This window comes from Papilio machaon, chromosome 1, assembly GCF_912999745.1.
Source record: "Papilio machaon chromosome 1, ilPapMach1.1, whole genome shotgun sequence".
In the NCBI taxonomy this organism is placed as follows: domain Eukaryota; kingdom Metazoa; phylum Arthropoda; class Insecta; order Lepidoptera; family Papilionidae; genus Papilio; species Papilio machaon.
In genome coordinates, this window is record NC_059986.1 from 3065061 (window position 1) to 3083409 (window position 18349).

An 18349-nucleotide genomic window follows, 5' to 3' on the forward strand; every position below is an offset into this window, starting at 1 on the left:
TTTCAGGATTATTTATTTAAAGCGAGCTTTTACTGAAACGCCAAACTTTAACTTTAAAAGGGTTTCTTGTCATAGTAGCTACCTAACTTACAATATATATATAATATTAAATCTATTCAGAAGAAAACCTATATCTTGGCATATTTTATTATAAACGATCTTATTTATAACATCTACAGCATACCCGTAAAAATCTATTTGAGTGCAATTTCTGTGAGACCCGAAATTATTAATTTCATGAGCATGGGTTACGTTTAGATGCAGCATCAGGTCGGCTTTGGCCCTTCATTGTTTTCCCTCGCGATATCATTAGTGGGAAGCCCTCGATATTTTCGCAGGCATCGATTATTTTTAATGGGAGCCGGCGGCGTAGATTTGCCGCCAGCCACCTCTGCAACTACATCGATAATGATTATGCATTGGCGATGTTGTTATTAACAGATGATGATTTGGAATTTTACATAATTTTACTCATTTAGGATCGCCGTATTCGGACAAAGCAAATGACGTGCTGCCCACAGTATGTCGCCGAAAAAAGGTCCTGTATCGCCTTATAAATATATTAGATATCTCATGTTGATTACAACATCAAACAATACTTTAATCAACCTTATACAATTCGAAAGACATTTTGTCATTTGTTTTCTTCAATTCTTGTTCCTAAGTTGTGCAATGAAAAATAATGATCATTCTAATGATTGTCATGCGAAGTCAACGGTATCGCGGCGAGAACAGTACGTACATATGTGCCGCGGGCGTAATCATTAAGGAATCATTAAAGTCGCTCACCTAACGACTAACCCTCGACGTGTCACCGACTCCCCCTCTCCCGACCCCCGCACTCTGATGCCTGCCCCTGCTTCTTACCTTCCACGTTTAAAGACCGTGCAACGGCATAAATGAGATCATTTGTAGGTCAATCGGCTGCAATCTTCAATACCCATTATAATAGTGAGTACGTGAATTGAAATCTCTGGTTGAAGTAATAAAGTTAGTGTGGAAGATGCAGAATATTATCAGAACAACAGAAAATTGAGCTTTTTATATCTGTTAATGTAACATATAGGTACATCCATATTTGTAACGTTTATATGACTACTTTATAATGACATCCATTATGACAAAGTGCGTCGAACTCTGACATTTTTTTAAATTTGAAATAAACGATCACTAGCAAGGATAATACACATTTACGTTGATTTAAAAGTACGTGATAGTTGAAATCTGGTTTTGCAATGAAAAGAGTGGTGACAAAGTCGCGGCGGCGCGGCGCGGCGAGCAAATGAGGCGCGACGCTCGCTGCTAACTAAACCAATCGGCCGCGTCGCTAACACGAACCGGCGTTTGAAACGCAGCACAACCGCGCTTAAGTTTATTGAAAAAAAAATTGAAAGCATATGTGTGCATATTGTATACGAGAAAGACGGGAAATATAGTTTAGTAACAGTATACTTTACAATATTTTAATTATAATAATAAATGAAGAAAATGAATGATCCATACTGGTAGCTAGAAGAATATCGTCTTGGTTTGTGCATTTGTCTTTGCCTTTGTAAGGATTACCTATATTCTTGAGTTCGCACAAAGAAAAGCTAGAAGCACCTTTTTTGTTAATTGTGATAAAAACTTATTAATTCTTAATTCATAATTTATTAAAAAAATTATTAATTGTCATAAGAGACGATTCCTCTAGCGTTCGTTTTGAAAAGCATCACAAAACTACTTCTTGACGTGATAGAATATATATTTTACGCGTTTGTTACTTACTCTGATAATGTGACAAATGTGTACAAAACAATGAAAACGCGGCGTGCAAAACGTCTCTCTATAGCATCTGGGCAACGCAAAGCGGCGCTAACGAGGCGTCCGCGGCGCGACACATCGCCAGCCGCCAGCCGTCTGTAACTGATCTGTTATTCATTCATAAAGCGTCGTTAGAGCCGCCACCGCCGCCCGTTTGAAGCTATCATTTAGCATCATTTGTGGGAACCGCTTTTTATATCTCATCTGTTTTTAATGCTCCCGTTAAATCCTTTCGCCTTTCGCCATCTCTTGTTTCTCGGAAATAAAAGTTCGCGCGCGCAACAATTTACGGAAACTATCGTTATTCGATATAAAATACGTTTAGAGTTAAAGCTTCCTTTAGCGCGGTCTTTTTAAATTCGCTAGAATTTTACTATTAAAATGTTCTTTTAATTATATATTACAACTTTTTATTTCTAACCACCATAAGTTTAAGAATATAAATTTAATCTGCCGGATTTATTCATTGACATAAATAACATGGAACGGACACGAGGTTATGAGGTTGCATCATTGATTTACCACTAGCCACTAGCTAGTGGTAAATCAATGGGTTGCATAGAAAACTTATCATTATAAAATCAAAAGTAGGCAGTACCTATACCGCCCTAAACTTTATAAAAAATAGAATGATTTTAGATGAGTCAAAATTGAGAACAGAAAAATCTATTAATATCAGACTAGCTGACTCTTGCGACTCCGTCCGTGCGGAATTAAAAAAAAAAACTTTATTAGTAGTCTATGTGTTCTTCTAGGCTATGCTCTACATCGATGCCAAATTTCATCCAGATCCGTTGAGCCACTTTCGAGATACCTTCAAACAAACATCTATCCATCCATCTAAACATTCGCATTTATAATATTAGTAAGATTAATGTATGATTGTATATACTTATATATAGATGCAGCAGTCTCTGCCGGCAGTTCCCTAATCCGTGTGCGCGGTAACGAGGTCGCTTCGTTATCTCAATCGGTGCAGCCTCATTATGCGATATTATCTTTGCGATGCTCGGCCGCACTGACTACTTACGCACGTTCTATTTCATTGTATTCTCTCTGTTTGTCTCTCTCTCTCTCTCTGTTCATTAGGAAAATTCTTGTCACTAAATGATATTTTTTGATATTTTTTTTTATTATATGAATAAAAAAATTGAATTTTTATAAAACGCTCTTTGGACAATCAGATGTTCGTGCTTTTATGAAATAGTTAAAGTTTTTCTTATTGGCGTAGAAGAGCAATGTTTTCATATAGATTTCTGTTTATACTATTCTGTAGGTCATTCTAGGTACTATGACGATCACTTTACGCTAACATAGTTATTCCTTAATTATGTTTTAACATTATTAATAAAACATATTTTCGACGATTCACAATAAAAATATGTTCATTCAAGTTGTATCTATTTATGCAAAAAAATATGTTATTTCGGAAATAAGCAACAAACTCCTCATCATTTTAAATATTTTTTCTTAAAAAAAGCTATCAATTGCTTACATTAATATTCGTTATCACGACAAAAGTAAGAAAAAGCAACTTGGAAAGACATCGAGTACGAAAGAACCCCAATCGGAATGGAAAAACGATCGCGGCAATTGCCATAAAAAGATCGTGGCCCAATAAAACCGAGACATTGTCAACGATGATTCGAGCCGGCGGGGCGGGCGGGGTGCTAGGGCGGGCGCGGGGGGTCGCAGGGGGCGAGCGAACACCGTTTGGGCGGGAGGACATTTTTATCCCGCATTCGGAAAAACGCATTCCGAAATCGAACACTCGAATTGATGACTTGATTTGTTACGAATGAAACTGAAAAATGGGCCTGAGTGAAATTTTTTTTCGTGTGGTATCAGTTACGTAGTGAGTATATTTGTGGAATAAAACAATTTTTATAACGAATGATATTTTATTATTTTCTGTTCTAGTAAGTACGTAGTAGTAGTTTTCAATAATCGTAATAATTTAAAAAGGTTTTTTTATAATTCCTCTATACCTTTTTATTTAATTTTTGCACTCATAAAATCGTATAACTAAGAGATAACCATACTCGTAAAAGTTGGTTTAAAATTAAACTTAATTTTGTTTCTCCTTTTCACTTATGTTTCGCTAACTTAAAAGTTATTTGTCAAGATCTTAACTTTTAGTTGTTCAGTTCTTTAAAATCTAATTTATCATTATATTCTTTTCTTTTTAATGTTTTTCATTTAACCAATTTAAATATTCATTGTTGCTTTATTTAAAGCAACTTTAAAGAAAGCGAAATAAGTTGTTTTTTTACTTCCTCTACCATATCATTTTGAATGTTTTGTTTTCCATATTATTTTTCCTTTTCTCTTGGGCCGATAACGTATTTATAAATGAAAGTTTAAACGATATAATTATCGTTTATTACTATAGATAATATCAATATAAAATTCCTTCAAAAGTTTTAATATGAGTTTTGTTTAGTTTTGAAAAAGTAATGATACCTATGATACTTATGCTTAATGACGTGTTGACATAAATATACTTTTTACGGTACTAATTTAGTGTAAATTCTTAAAAATTAAATTGTTTCAAACTCACTTGTACAGCGTGCGTGCGGTGGTAGAGGTTGCCGAAGGTACCGCTTTCCCCTTGTCTCGCAAGCAGTAGCACTAAATAAGTTCGACACTTCGCGAGGATATTACGCGAAGTTGTAACTATCGTAAAGAACGATCAAAGTGCAAAAGGCCGCGCTAGGATGAACAGCGAACGTCGCGACGTAAGGCCGACTGAGCGACTGGATACTCGCGATGCGGCGTGGAATGCGCGGCGCCGCTGGGCGGATCCGGCGGATGCCCCGCCCACTGCCCGCCCAGCCGCGACCACGCCCACCTGAATTAATAAAGGCGGCAAACACCGCCGGACACGCGGACAATACTGCATTGTCCTGTGTCCAAAATAGTTTCAATTAGAATCGAGGACAAGGCACAAAAGCCTCCGCCGGGCGACTCATTCACGGCGGAATTGACCGCTGCATGCACGATTAGCAAAACCTCACGCGACCTGTCTCCTATTTCTCACTGTTTATTTAAAACTACTATTCCATGTATGATAACCAAATCCGTTACAGAATTTTTACTTCACTTATTTGCTATTTACTCATCTACTACTCTCGTAAGATAACTCCTGCAAATCGTAAATTAAAAATCGAAGAGTTATCGATAAAACCTACAAAATTTTGTTAATTACCTACACTTCAAACTTCTAGACGTAAGCCACTTTATAATTTATTCCTAGGATATCAAAAAAGAAAATATAAATAGGAAATAAGATCGGTTACAACTTGCTAATGCTTTACCGATTTCGAAAAAAAAATCAATTTTACAAGGGTACAATATTTTTGTGATATAAACTAAGTAGGTACCTACCTACTTATAATTTTTGTACCATTGAAAATTCTCCTAAATTAAACCTCATGATTGAAAAGTCAACGCAATGATTCACGGTCACTTACAAAAAAATTGTTACTGCTTCGAGACATCTAATAACCTCAAACGTATTAATTAAATTATTCATATGATATTTAAAACAAATAACACAATGTGAAAAGATTTCGAGATCGAGAGAAACTGCGGGATTTTTCAAATACATCAAAAAGTTTCTTATTGAATAACCAATTCATACGACAATGTTAGAGCAAGCGGAAAAGCGAGTTATCGAATGAACGCTTCTTTGGACGTAACGGATTTGTCGTTCACGGCTCAGAGAACGCTCGACTAAAGTGCCTGCTTACATCCGAACTACTGAATAACCGTTTGCTTTGCTGACCAGAGCGTTCAGGATCCCTCGCCTGAACAAACAATCACGCTGCCTTCGAATTTATATTCGATTTCAAAACAAATACGCGTCGACTTCGAAGTTATAACTGATATTGACAGTCACAAAGAAAATCAGCGGAGAATAACTTGTTTTTCCCAACTTTAAGGCGGTTAATGTCATTTCCTAGTAATTATATTGGTATGAAAGCTTGTTTTACCCATTTTATTTTGTGTAGGTAACCTTAGCGGCATAAACCAATTTGGTCGGGTGATGACTATTTATCGAGTGTGCAATGTTATATTTATAATCAGCAGGGTAGTTAATTAAATTACAAAGTAGGGAGATATAAGTGCCGCAACAAAGAAAAGATCTTTTAAATAATTTATTACACATTATTTTGTACAATTGTAATAAAAATTCTTTGCCTATTCTTACTTTGGGTTTTGTATCCAAGACAAATTAAATCGTTCGGTTGAATGTTCTCAGAGAGAAGAGAATAATAAAGGCATTATTTCGATCAGTTGACTGCAGAGCAAACAGCGGCAAAGAAGACATTGTCAGGTGCTTTGGTCACGTCCTATAATATTTATTTTACCAATATTCCGTCGCTTTAACGGAGACCTTTCTGTTTTACTTGCAACAATGAATTGAATACTGAATAAGACTTTGTACGAATAAGTATTTTGTAATTTTGAATCGATAGAAAATAGAAACGAACTTGAATAAAATTATACTTTATTACCTGTCACTTGGAAAATGAAAAAGTATAAAGTTAACCTAAAAATTGAACAAAAGTATGGAAGATGTCCATATTTATTACTAAAATATTTGCTACTATTTAATTAAGTTATTTAATTTGTTCATCGTTCTTTGAAGTTTATATATAACCACTTTCCACACTGTAAATTTTTCTTCTTTCCAGACTGGTGTTTGCGGGATTCATACAATCTAAAAGTTTCATTTAAAAATGAGAGCACTTTCATAAAAAAGTATGAATAGTAGTAGGATATGTATGAGAAAGCCCCGGTTGAAAGTTCGATTAAAGTCGTAATCCGATAACAAGGCGACGTTCGTCAACTTCACCCACCCGTCGCCCGTCGCTCGTCGCTGAACGCAGGCCGATTGAGATTCAGAACGCGGGCCCAGCCATCGGAAAATACATTTGTCATACATTAAACGTCGACTTTTTCATGATTTACCGCGTGGAGTTAGCTCTATTTGTTTTTCATCGACGAACTGAAAACGTGTGTAAAGCGATTTGTGTTTGAATTTGATTTTTTACAAGCTTTTTTAGTGTTGATTTGTCTATTGATGATGTTTTTACAAAAATCGTTTTTGTTTTATCATTTCTATTGTAGTTAATTAATTTTAGATTTTATGATGAACTCATGAACATTATTCTTTCCTATAACCCAGATGAAATAATTAATCTAAGGTATATATATAAAAGAAAGTCGTGTTAGTTACACTATTTATAAGTCAAGATCGGTCGAACTGATTTGACTGAAAATTGGTGGGCAGGTAGCTTAGAACCAGGAAACGACATAGGATAATTTTTACCCCGTTTTCTATTTTTTATTCCGCGCCGACGGAGTCGCGGGTAAAAGCTAGTATTATTTAAAATATAGGTTTAAGCAATGTAGAAAATACAAGAACTGTATACCTGAGTACCAAAGACTTCAATTTTCCAAATGACCTCTTTCCTACGATAAATGAATATCCAATGTGTAAAAATCATCCCTAGGGTTATCTTTCCCGTTACCTATGGTATGAGACGTGACGTCAGATGACATGTCCGACACCCGTCATTTCAGGGAATATCTTCAGAGAAGAAATGCACTCGTGAATATATTCACAGGGAACTAATTCGACGGTGAGGTGCCGCCGCAAGACCTGTCCTGACAGTTAAATTTGTAGTCAGGGTTCCCACAAGATATTTTATTTATTTAGTTTGGGTACATGACTAGAGTCGTAGAGATCAACGTTATTATTTTGTTATCGAATATATTTATAAAATTATAAATCAATCCATATTTAAGAATCATATGTACGAATAGCATAGGTACTAAAAAAAAATTAAGAATTGAATTACAAAATATATTAGTTAATCAGATTGTTGCTTGAACTAATTTAGGGTATCGCTGGTTGGTCCGTAACGTGTTGGTCCCCTTAACCAAATTTGAAAACATGTTTGAATTGTGAAATTCAAGAAACACAACCCTGACATCCAGAAGTAGGTATCCATCAGAGTGACAGACTGCGACATATTTTATTCACGTTGCGCGCTCGTAACACCGTCGATGCAGATAAATTGTTTTAGCGCGGTACGGGCCGAGAGGCCACGTCTCACGACTTTGGCGTTTGCATGATGAGCTCGTTTTTTATGCTCGAATAAAATTGTGTTAGCCATCCTACGGGAGTGGGCTAGGGGCGGAGGGAGGGCGACGTGCGAACGCCGCGGATACGTGGCAAATTGTTTCCCTGATAGCTGCTCTGATATTTATGAAACTTGGCATTCCCGGAATTGTAGGTTGAGTGATAGGTAGACAGTGTATTTTGAGTTCTTGAGAATATTTTTGATATTTAATTTCCCTGTCGTAAAAGTAGTAAGTGGTAAATATGCATGTAAAGATGTACCTTTCCGTTTTATTTTGGCAGAAACGGTATATTATTTAAAAAAAAATTACGAAATGTTATTATTTATAATGCTTATAAAAATTTGATTATAAATAAAATACTATAAATATAAATATTTGTGGTGAAGTTCCTCCGGTAGCGTCGTAATCGGGTTAGGCGACCGCGACCGCAGGCCGCGGCCGGACGCCGGCAAAAACCTGCCCTTTGACTGCGTCTTCAAATATTTGCGCCAAACGCCGCAACCGCGCATTATTCCCAGTATAAACATTAATAATCCTAGCATGAAGCTCGCCAAAGGTTCAAAGCATTCCCTTTTTAGCATACTTACCTTTCAAAGAGTTTCGGAGCTTTATTTTAGTAAGGCCGGATTGTCGAATTGTTAGGTCAGTAAATATGATTAAAGATTTACAGCAAATGTTCCCAGCTTTGTATTTGTTTCTATTATTTTATTACTAGCTGTCGCCCGCGACTCCGTCCGCGTAGTTAAAAAAACTTAATAGCGTTATGAAAAATAGATAGTAGCCGATTCTCAGACCTACTGAATATGATTATAAAATTCCATAACAATCGGTCAAGGCGTTTCGGAGGAGTACGGTAACTAACATTGTGACATGGAAATTTTATATATAAGATCATGTATAAAATTTTATTTTATTAGGTATAGTCGTAGTTGCCTGCAACTTCGTCAGCACATAAAAAAGTAGCCTATAGTATGCCCGCGTGTACCAGTTACCTTCCCGTCAAAGTCTCATCAAAATCGGTCCAGCTATTCCGGAGATTACCCGGAACAAACGTATAGGCCGGACATACAAACAGAAAGACAGTCAGACAGACATAATTTTTAATAATTAGTTTTTCCTTTCCAGCTATGTAAATCCATCATGTGTACAAAATATGATTTTTTCTTTCGATATTATATAAATACACTGCAATTTTATCAATATGTATACCTAGATAAATTTTACTATGTATTAAATGGTAACAAAATTAATATTCTTCTTCATTCCATATTGGACTGTATGTACTCGTATATCCCAAGCACTATAAAATACAATTTTTTAAACTTTTTGAACCTCCAGTAATAAGTACTTCTTACAAATGGCAATTTGCACTAGATCTAATCCAGTCAAGCATACATAATCGAAAATACTGATGGAATCCAAGACGTTTGCTATCTCGTGCAACTGTTTGTCTGTCGGAGAATTTAATATTGATAGAACAGACAGCGACAATCCCGCGGCGTCTCTGCTGTAGAAAGTACCGCGTGCCTATTTCCACTAGCAGCACTAGTGCTGCTAGCACTAGTGCTGCTAGCACTAGTAGAAATAGAACATGTGACTTCATACAAATGGCGGTTTCGTGGAAAAAGACCCTAAGACGTGTGTATAACTTACACTAAACTACGTAACTTGTTTGTAAACCTGTGGCGACGTAACTTCGATCAGTTATTTGTTTCTACTCCTTCATACATTATGCAGAAATGCTTCAAAGAGACTCATCAATCGATTTCTGAAATAGAATTTGTACAGGTCTAACTTGCGGGATGTTAGACGTATGAACTTGCGATAAATTTCAAAGCTTAAATATTTTTAAGGTCTATGAGAACTGTCTTTTTCTAAGACACCCACAGTTTACGACGGACAGTGATTTAACGAAAAGCTTTAATTACAGTTGAACACACTCTTACTCTTTGTTTTTTAAATACTGTCAAAATAACCAACACTAAATTAATAATGGAAGGGGCAGAGGAATGAAATCAATCATTATTTATTAACAACTAGCTTTTACCCGCGACTCCGTCTGCGCGGAATAAAAAAAAATAGAAAACGGGGTAAAAATTATCCTATGTCCGTTTCCTGGTTCTAAGCTACTTGCCCACCAATTTTCAGTCAAATCGATTCAGCCGTTCTTGAGTTATAAATAGTGTAACTAACACGACTTTCTTTTATATATATAGATATCAGGGAGAATTATAAATTTAAGTTTAAGTTTGAAACACGTGTAAGTTTTGATGTTCCAGCTAGCCGCGGTAACATTCAAGCACGTACGCTTTACAACCGTCTGACACTAAAATGTTTTCAAATAAAATTCGTTATCCATCAAAATTTCTCTTTCCTTTTACATACGCGATGCAGCAGCCTACATACGTAAGTTACAAGAACAAAGATATAAAGATGTAAGTTATGTAGAACTTAAATTTTAATTTTAAGTATAGTAAGTTTATACAATTTAATAATTCACAGTAAATTACCCAAAATAGTAATATAGAAGTAAAATTATTTTATGTCAAATTTAAGATTGTATCACTATATTGTATCGGTTCCAATGTCTAAAGAGCACTGTTATCATGGGTATAGGTAGCGCTAACTAGCTCCCTATTTTAAATAAAAAATTCTTAAGCTGATGGTAATTCTCAAGCTTAAAAATTAAAGTAGACTTCACATTTCTTTTTTTTACATTAATCACAAGCGACAATGAACAAGCAGAATCAATTTAAAATAATAGACACCATTGGTAGATAACTGTAGAGTACTTCCGAGGAGCATGTCTCATTCAGTGAGGATATTCCGCGACCTGTTGACTTATTCAGGAAGCAGCAAAGACTCACATACAGCTGCGGTTAGGTGTAACTTAACGAACCCTCTCTGAATATTTAATATAGTTTCATTTAATGTGAGCTAGTTGCCAACTTCATGGATGGACCGCCGTTTGTTTTGTTATTCTAAAAGCCCTCTATTTTTAATTAAAATTATACAAAACTTATTCACTAAAGTAACATTATTAATTTTTTGAATAATTCTGTATTTAGTCAACACGTTATTAAAAAATATAAAAGCTCCAAAAATATTTATTTGAATAAAAAGGATGTACTAAATTGATTTTAAAAATTACTTTTTTATTAAGTGAAATCGGCTCTCCATAAGTTATGATTTGTAAACAAATTTCTTTATAGATCTATGTAAGTTCTTAATTACATTATACTTTGTTTATTTTATTACTGAAGGTCGTAATTGTCTTCGGGCAATATGTCCAACGTATCCAAAAACTCGATGGGAGCATGTAATGGACCATCGCATAATTGTATATATAAACCAATTTATTATAGTGTAAAAAAAATTGTCCAATTTTCCTACAAATATAATTTATTCTATAAATCTCAAAATTATGTATTATCTCAAAGAAAATTTCAACATTGCTCCACCAACTTGAGCCATTAAAAACAAAATTAATTTGTTAAGTAAATGTCTCCGAATTACCTCTTTACCTGCGTAGTAAAATCAAGAGCGGAATTAATTCCATTACCAATACAAACAGCCACCTCGCCGCTCGCCGGCAAGCAGCCGCTCCTCAAACTAAGCACTCGGTTCCCTACTTCGCAAATTAGATTTCGCATAAAGCCTATTTTAATTTGCGTCGTTGCTAAACATTGCGAGCTCTTTAATGTTTAAGCAGGCGCGCAACTCCCGCTATTGACACGACGCGGGCCTCGACCCGGTGACATTCGTCTACCGGCGAGCAAACATGCTCTACGGCGCGACCCAAACGCTCCCGCCGTTGCCCGCCGCCCGCGATAATAAGCTTACTGGTGGCTAAGGCTCTGCTGCCGCTGTCCAACAGACTTGCGATATTATATTAAATTCTTTTGTTGTCCGCACTGACGGAATGCCCGGATATTTCGGTACCGTCCGGCAACGGGATAAGCGTGAATACCTCCAACCAACATACGCTATCTTTGAACCCAACCGCGCACACACGCTCTGCAACAATATTTCAAAATTTTTTCCCCCTTCCCCTTCTCGGTCAACTTCGCTCCGCGAAATCCCGGAGTTATTTCGGCAATTTAATACGCAAAGTTGAAATATAAGTAGCAGGTGCTCACACGCCGCTCTGCACTCTGTATTTCGCGAGGCAATCATAAAGCTGTATAATTTAAAAGGCGAAAATCCGAAGTCCCCGCCGGATTTAGGAGTCTCAGCGCGCCTCATTTCGCGAACATTACTTTCTGTACAACAATAAAAGTCATTAATTCAGCTGTGCGGTCTCGTTTTATAAATGTTTCACGTATTAATAAAATTAACAAAGCGCTGGCGGAGCGCGGGAGGGCTATTTCTCGACAAAGCGTCGGAGCAAAACACAATGGAATCTAAAATAAATACGACGACTTTAGCAAACATTGCGCACAAAGAGTCCACCTGGCGAGCGGCAGGCGGCTGAGCGCAGGATGCGGTCTCCGCGCTGTTGGAAATTAAGTAGCCAAAGTGGACTTGGTCTAATGCCCGAAGGCGTTCCTGTGAACGTTTGCACCCTTTTCATTGCAAAGTCAATTTGTCTGATAACTTTATAGGGAAATGCAATGAGGCGTTTTGAATTAGCTGCTTAACTTAAATTAAATTTTAAGCACTTTAAACAATCGAAAAAAAAGACTTGCACATATTGACTACATAAGACGTGTCTGTGTGCAAAGTGCTACAGAATCAACATTATCAACAACATAATCTTATCGTGAGTAGTCCTCGAGAGAGCTTATAGTTTTTGTGCGTCAAATGCGAGTGCCACCCTCGGCTCAGATCGCTATCATTGTCCGGCGTTTAGCGGCGGCAGCGGTCGACCGCTGCTTATCGGACAAATTACACCGTTTTACTGAACACTCTCGAAAACTGCACCATGTAGACGTTTTCATTGTGTCTAAACTGCCATCCCCTACTATTTTCTCAAGTGTAAAATTAACCACTATCCGATACTGAATATTGTGGTGTTATAAACCAAGAAAAGGTACTACTGTAGGTATCACTGAAAATTACTACGAAAAATATCGTAACCATAGTTTTATTATAATACTTAATTTACTTTTAGACATAAATAACTATGCTTCATTAAAAAGATACCGATTGTTTTTTTTAAATCAAAATAGGTACTTAAAACTTTAATCTGTAATATTCTTAACCTTCGTATATTGCCACGGACAGCATGTAGTAGGGGCTACGAGCTTACCACTCTCCAATTCAGTCGGACGTGCGACGGGAGGTGGATTTTATTGCCATTCGTATTGTCGGCCAGAGATTTACTTTGACATGTCGGATATTCGTTTGTTGACTCTTGGTTGGTTTTTTCATAGCCTTTTCTTTTTATCGCAGCTTTCTCTAGTACCCTACGTAAGGACTTAATAACGCTTAAAGCTCTTTATGGAAAAGCTTGTAGCTTTTTGTTCGAATGCAAGAACAATATTTTTTTTTACTATTAGAGATAAACTTTTGTTTACTACAAATATATTTGATTGACCGGCTGTTGTTTGCTCCTTTGTCGGTGTGGAATTTAAAAAATGCCATAGTTACTACCTCACACATAAGCCTTAAAATCTACCTACCTTCCAGAAAGAGTCACGTCAAAATCGGTTCAGCCGTTTTGGCGATCACTCGAGACAAACGCGGACTTGCGGGCAGACACAGAAAAAATTAAAAAAATGGACTTTTGTTGCGTTTCGATATTACATAAAGACAGACAATCCAATTTTATTAATATTAAAAATAGATTGATAATTATTTCAGCATATTTTAACGACCATGTTAGTTTAGATATATTTTATTTTTAATACTAAAAATCATTTTAATAAATAAAAAAATGTATAAGTATATTCTTTGTATAACAAGGATATTAAAAAAACTGTGTAATTGATACTAATAGCACAGTATACAATAAAACTTTACAGAATTAAAAGCATAAATTGCCAGCCTACGTGTTCCGGTATTCATATAATTGCCTCCTAAAAATTTGCAGGCGTTAAATGCCATTCTAGTGCAGTAAAATTTTTCTTTGTGTCGTAAATACGAAGGTATATTAAAGTAAAACGCATCAGGTAACACATTAACGGTGTTTCCTCGAAAGCCTTTGTCTGCACTCCACAAATTACGAGGAAAGGCGAAAATTTAAATACCCGCCGGGACTGTTTTACATGTAAGAGATGCACTTTGCATGTAATGTGGCGATTAAATGAGGCGACACTGTTTGCAGCGTCATCTACCAACCAGTGGGGAAAGAATTATTGGTAATGAATGTTGATTTCTTTGTTTTATTGTCTGCTATTTGTAGTGAATTTCATCCTCCGTAGATGTTCTTTAAACTTAGCTTTTGGTACTTAGCTTTGGAACTCAGCTTTTGGTACTCATTTGTTGGTAATAATATTGGATTTTACATGTGTAACGGAAAATTTTGCACAAGTTTATTTCCCGAGAACTGTCAATTGTTATTTTTGTTGTTGAGCAGTTAACACTATCGGCTGACTTGAATAAATGTTATTTTGCTTGTGCTTTATGTGCCAGTTTTTTTTAATTTAGTAAACCATTAAAATACAACAGAAACTGACTTCGAACGAATGAATAAAGTTCAAAAACCCTCGCATCCCTTAATCGACACTTAGCATCGCGCCTGTGTATACGTTCGTTAGAGAACGACATTCGCCACAAAGGTGCAAAATGCAAAGGGTGGTGGTGGAGGCTAAACTCAATTAAAACAACGTCGTGGCTCTCTCCTCACATCACACGATTAGGCTAGCTCAGTGACTCGGCGCCTTGCTTAATATACAAACAAACCGCTACAAATAACATTATACTCTAATTAAATAACTTAGCGACTTTCCACACTGAAAAATCATACTAATATTATACATTCTAATGTTTCGATGGATGGATGGATGAATGTTTGTTAGAAGGTATCTCCGGAACGGCTGAACGGATCTTGATGAAATTTGACACCGATGTAGAACATAGTCTGAAAGTACACATAGGATACTTATTATGTTTTTAATGTCGCGCGGGCTACAGCTAGTTTCTAAATAATTATGTAAGTATGTAGTCATTGAAATTTTAGTTCATATTACCTGCTTATGATATTGTGTAATATATGTGTTTTCAGTGTTAAAACAAACAAATACTTAATTTTATATGCAGTTATCCATATACCGATCATTTAATGAGATACATTTTCATCAGTACCATGAGAATAAAGTTTTATCTTACCGTTGTTTGCTCGTGTCAATTTTTTTTTGTTGTGGGCGTAGACGGGCGACGATATCTGACCAATGACCGTCGCGGGGAGGACACGCTTTGTCGGACCGAGATTAAGATGTTCCTGTGAAGGCGCTACTCGACTTTTCTTAATTTCTTTTCTTCTCCTTTTTTCATTAACCTACACCTTATGTAAGAAAAACCAATACAGGTGATGTATTTTGTAGAAATTCATTTTAATTTTTGCGTAATTAGTTTATTTATTTTTCCCACCAATAGTAGGAAATAGAGATGAACAACTTTAGAAAATTCATTAATAAACAAATACTTTTCCTATTTTTTAGATTATCTTTAAAAAATATCTATATCAATATAAAAGAACAGATTTTCGGGGGTAGTTGCAATAACATAATTCAAAAGAGAAAATAAACTGGTTGCCAATAAAATTGTAACAAAATTAGTATCAACTAAACATAATGCATAAACAAGACAACCACATTAAGGACTAAATAATTAAGTTAAATTATATAATTTATAATGTTCCAAATTGACACTCAACCATAAAAACGTTCTACAATGAAAAACAAATAAGTTTTATTCGTATTAGCATAAAGTCAAGACGGCTGGGCGCTTAAAATTTTATGCCTTAAGTCTCGAGTAAGAAATGTTTGAGTGCCGTTATTTCAAACACCTTCGGGTCCCGATGGCGTAATTCATTTTCAACTTGGCTCATTAATTAATTGGGCTTCGCGGCGATACCACGGCGTAGGCTATGGGCAGAGTGCTTTTTACGAGCATAATAAAATCGGCGCTGTTACCGCCGCGGGTGGTACATACAACCACTATTATGTCACAAATAACATTTCTCAGGCAAAATAATGACGCTATTAAGATGTTGTATAGTTTCGTAACTCGTAATATTTTCGGAACAAACGTTATAGTTGTTCTGTACTGTTCTAACATATACAAGTACAGATAAAGTGAACGTGAAGTATAAATATCCCTTTTCACATGAATTTTGGGATGTATTTTCTTTTATTCATATTCTGGAAAAGATGAGAATATAGATTTATAATTTCACCTGGCCTTCAAAAAGATAGTACTTCATCTGGTTGACGTTAATGATGGACGACTGTGAGTATTGGTAAATGTTTAATAAACTGGAAATTGAGAATTGTTATAAAGTAGGAATAAAACAAAAGCAAGTCGTAAAATCGCGCTCCCTTAAAACGCATTTAATTTTTGGCTTTTGTACTTAACTAGACGTCTTAGATCAATTCAGTTTACGATCCTTTCTCTTCTCGCGAAGCTTCTCTACGCCGCAATCGGTTTACGACGGTTTTTGGTAGAAATTTACAATTTTACGACCTCAAAATAAGCCTGCCGGTGGTTGAAACGAAATTTATGTATTTGTCTACGAATTCTTCATTTAAGTACGATAAAAGAAGATTATATCACTTTACAAAAACACAAAATTTTAATCAACATGCAAGAGTATTTATTCCAACTTTCGGTATTAATCTGTTGTTAGTTAGACATTCTCTAATTGATAAAAAATTTAACATACAATAAGAACAAAATAGTTTCAGAGTTTCCTAAAGGAAAGCAATCTTTCTATTTTTTTTTTAATTACCTTTACACAATTTTAATATCACCTCTTTTTAAGTTAAATTTATGAAGAATTTGCGTAATAACTTCACTACATGTAGTATTTTAAGGAAAATATATTGAATAAAATAATAAAATTTCTGTCCGAAATGTCCGACAACAAAATCTATTATGCAGAAAAGAGTTCGAGAATCAAAAGCGCCTAATCAGTAGATCCAGTAAGCCGTTTTCTTTCGTCACCTGTGATGCCTGGAGTCGTCCTCGCGACGCGTACAAAGCCTCGTTTTGTGGGACTTTTAATAGCGGCGACGCGGGCCGAATTTAAATCACCCTTTTCTAGGGTTGTCATTGCCAATGTCTTTTACGTTTATTACTGTATTTTTCGCCCTTTCTAAGCAGGAATTAAAAACTGATAAACTATTGCTCGGTGTCTTAAATAACTTAAAGTACAATGTACCTACACATGACTTGTGATTCATTAACTGACTTCACACAAAGAAGGTTCTCAATTGAGAATTCGCTGTTTTTGTGTTTTTTTTCAATTATATATAAAATATTTATGTATGATGTCAAATATATTTAACTGCTATGAAAAAATTATCACAAATTATTAATCAGTTAATCACAGAGTAGTCATCAAATGTAATTTATAGTTCGACACTTTTTTATCTTGCCAATAAATATTTATTAAAATATCTCATTTGACAACCCTATGATCGTACAGTGACGATGCCAGTTGCCTCCGGTAGCACCTGACTATTTACGTTATTCCCCTTGCCTTTGCAATTTAAAACTTTGCAAAAGTTCGACGCCACGAAATTGTTACAACTTGAACTAATGCTACACCTTAATAATTCCTTTACTTTCAATAATTTTGCTTCAAGATTCTGAATGGTCGAAACATTCGTTTAAATGGATATTGTGATTCCTCTCGTTTTCTTAAAAAAATATTGCTAAACATCTAGTAAATAATACAAATGTGGCATGAGGTCTTGGCAGTGGATTCCCACCGTGGGTTTCCACTGCCAAGATCATGCTAATCATTTAATGGTCTTTATTACTTATTTTTTCTTTTCCTGCAAAAGTGTCAATACATTTAAGGAACATTTTGTTTCAATTGAAAATAAAAATCTTTATTTCTTTATCTTATTTAATTACTTATTTACAATTGTAAAACAGTAACAAAATAACTTCATAAGTAGATTATACATAATATTAAGTACACGTAAATACTGTTTCACTGATAGTGAATTATACATTAAAATAATTCTTAGTACATAATATAATAAATAAAACCCAAAGTACAAAATATTTATGTAACCAAATTTATACATTTTTATATACAATTTTACAAAACAACACAATTGTTTACAACATCAGAAATTTATCCAGTATTTTATTTGGTCCACGTATAATTTTGTAATCTTCAAATATGTATTTATAAATATTTTAAAATTGTTAAATATTTACATTAACTGTATTTTCCTACTAAACTTTTAAATACTGTATACATTTTGTTATA

The 18349-nt window shown here is 35.2% G+C and overlaps 1 protein-coding gene across 1 annotated transcript in view; it reads right to left on the reverse strand.

The window, feature by feature from the left end:
- The window catches only part of LOC106714277 (LIM domain transcription factor LMO4), a 133972-nt gene extending 129450 nt beyond the window's left edge, over window positions 1-4522 (reverse strand). The window contains exon 1 of the mRNA XM_014507278.2: window positions 4364-4522. The gene's annotated coding sequence lies outside the window, so the exon portion shown is untranslated. The remainder of the gene's footprint in view (window positions 1-4363) is intronic.
- Window positions 4523-18349: the final 13827 nt, after the last annotated feature.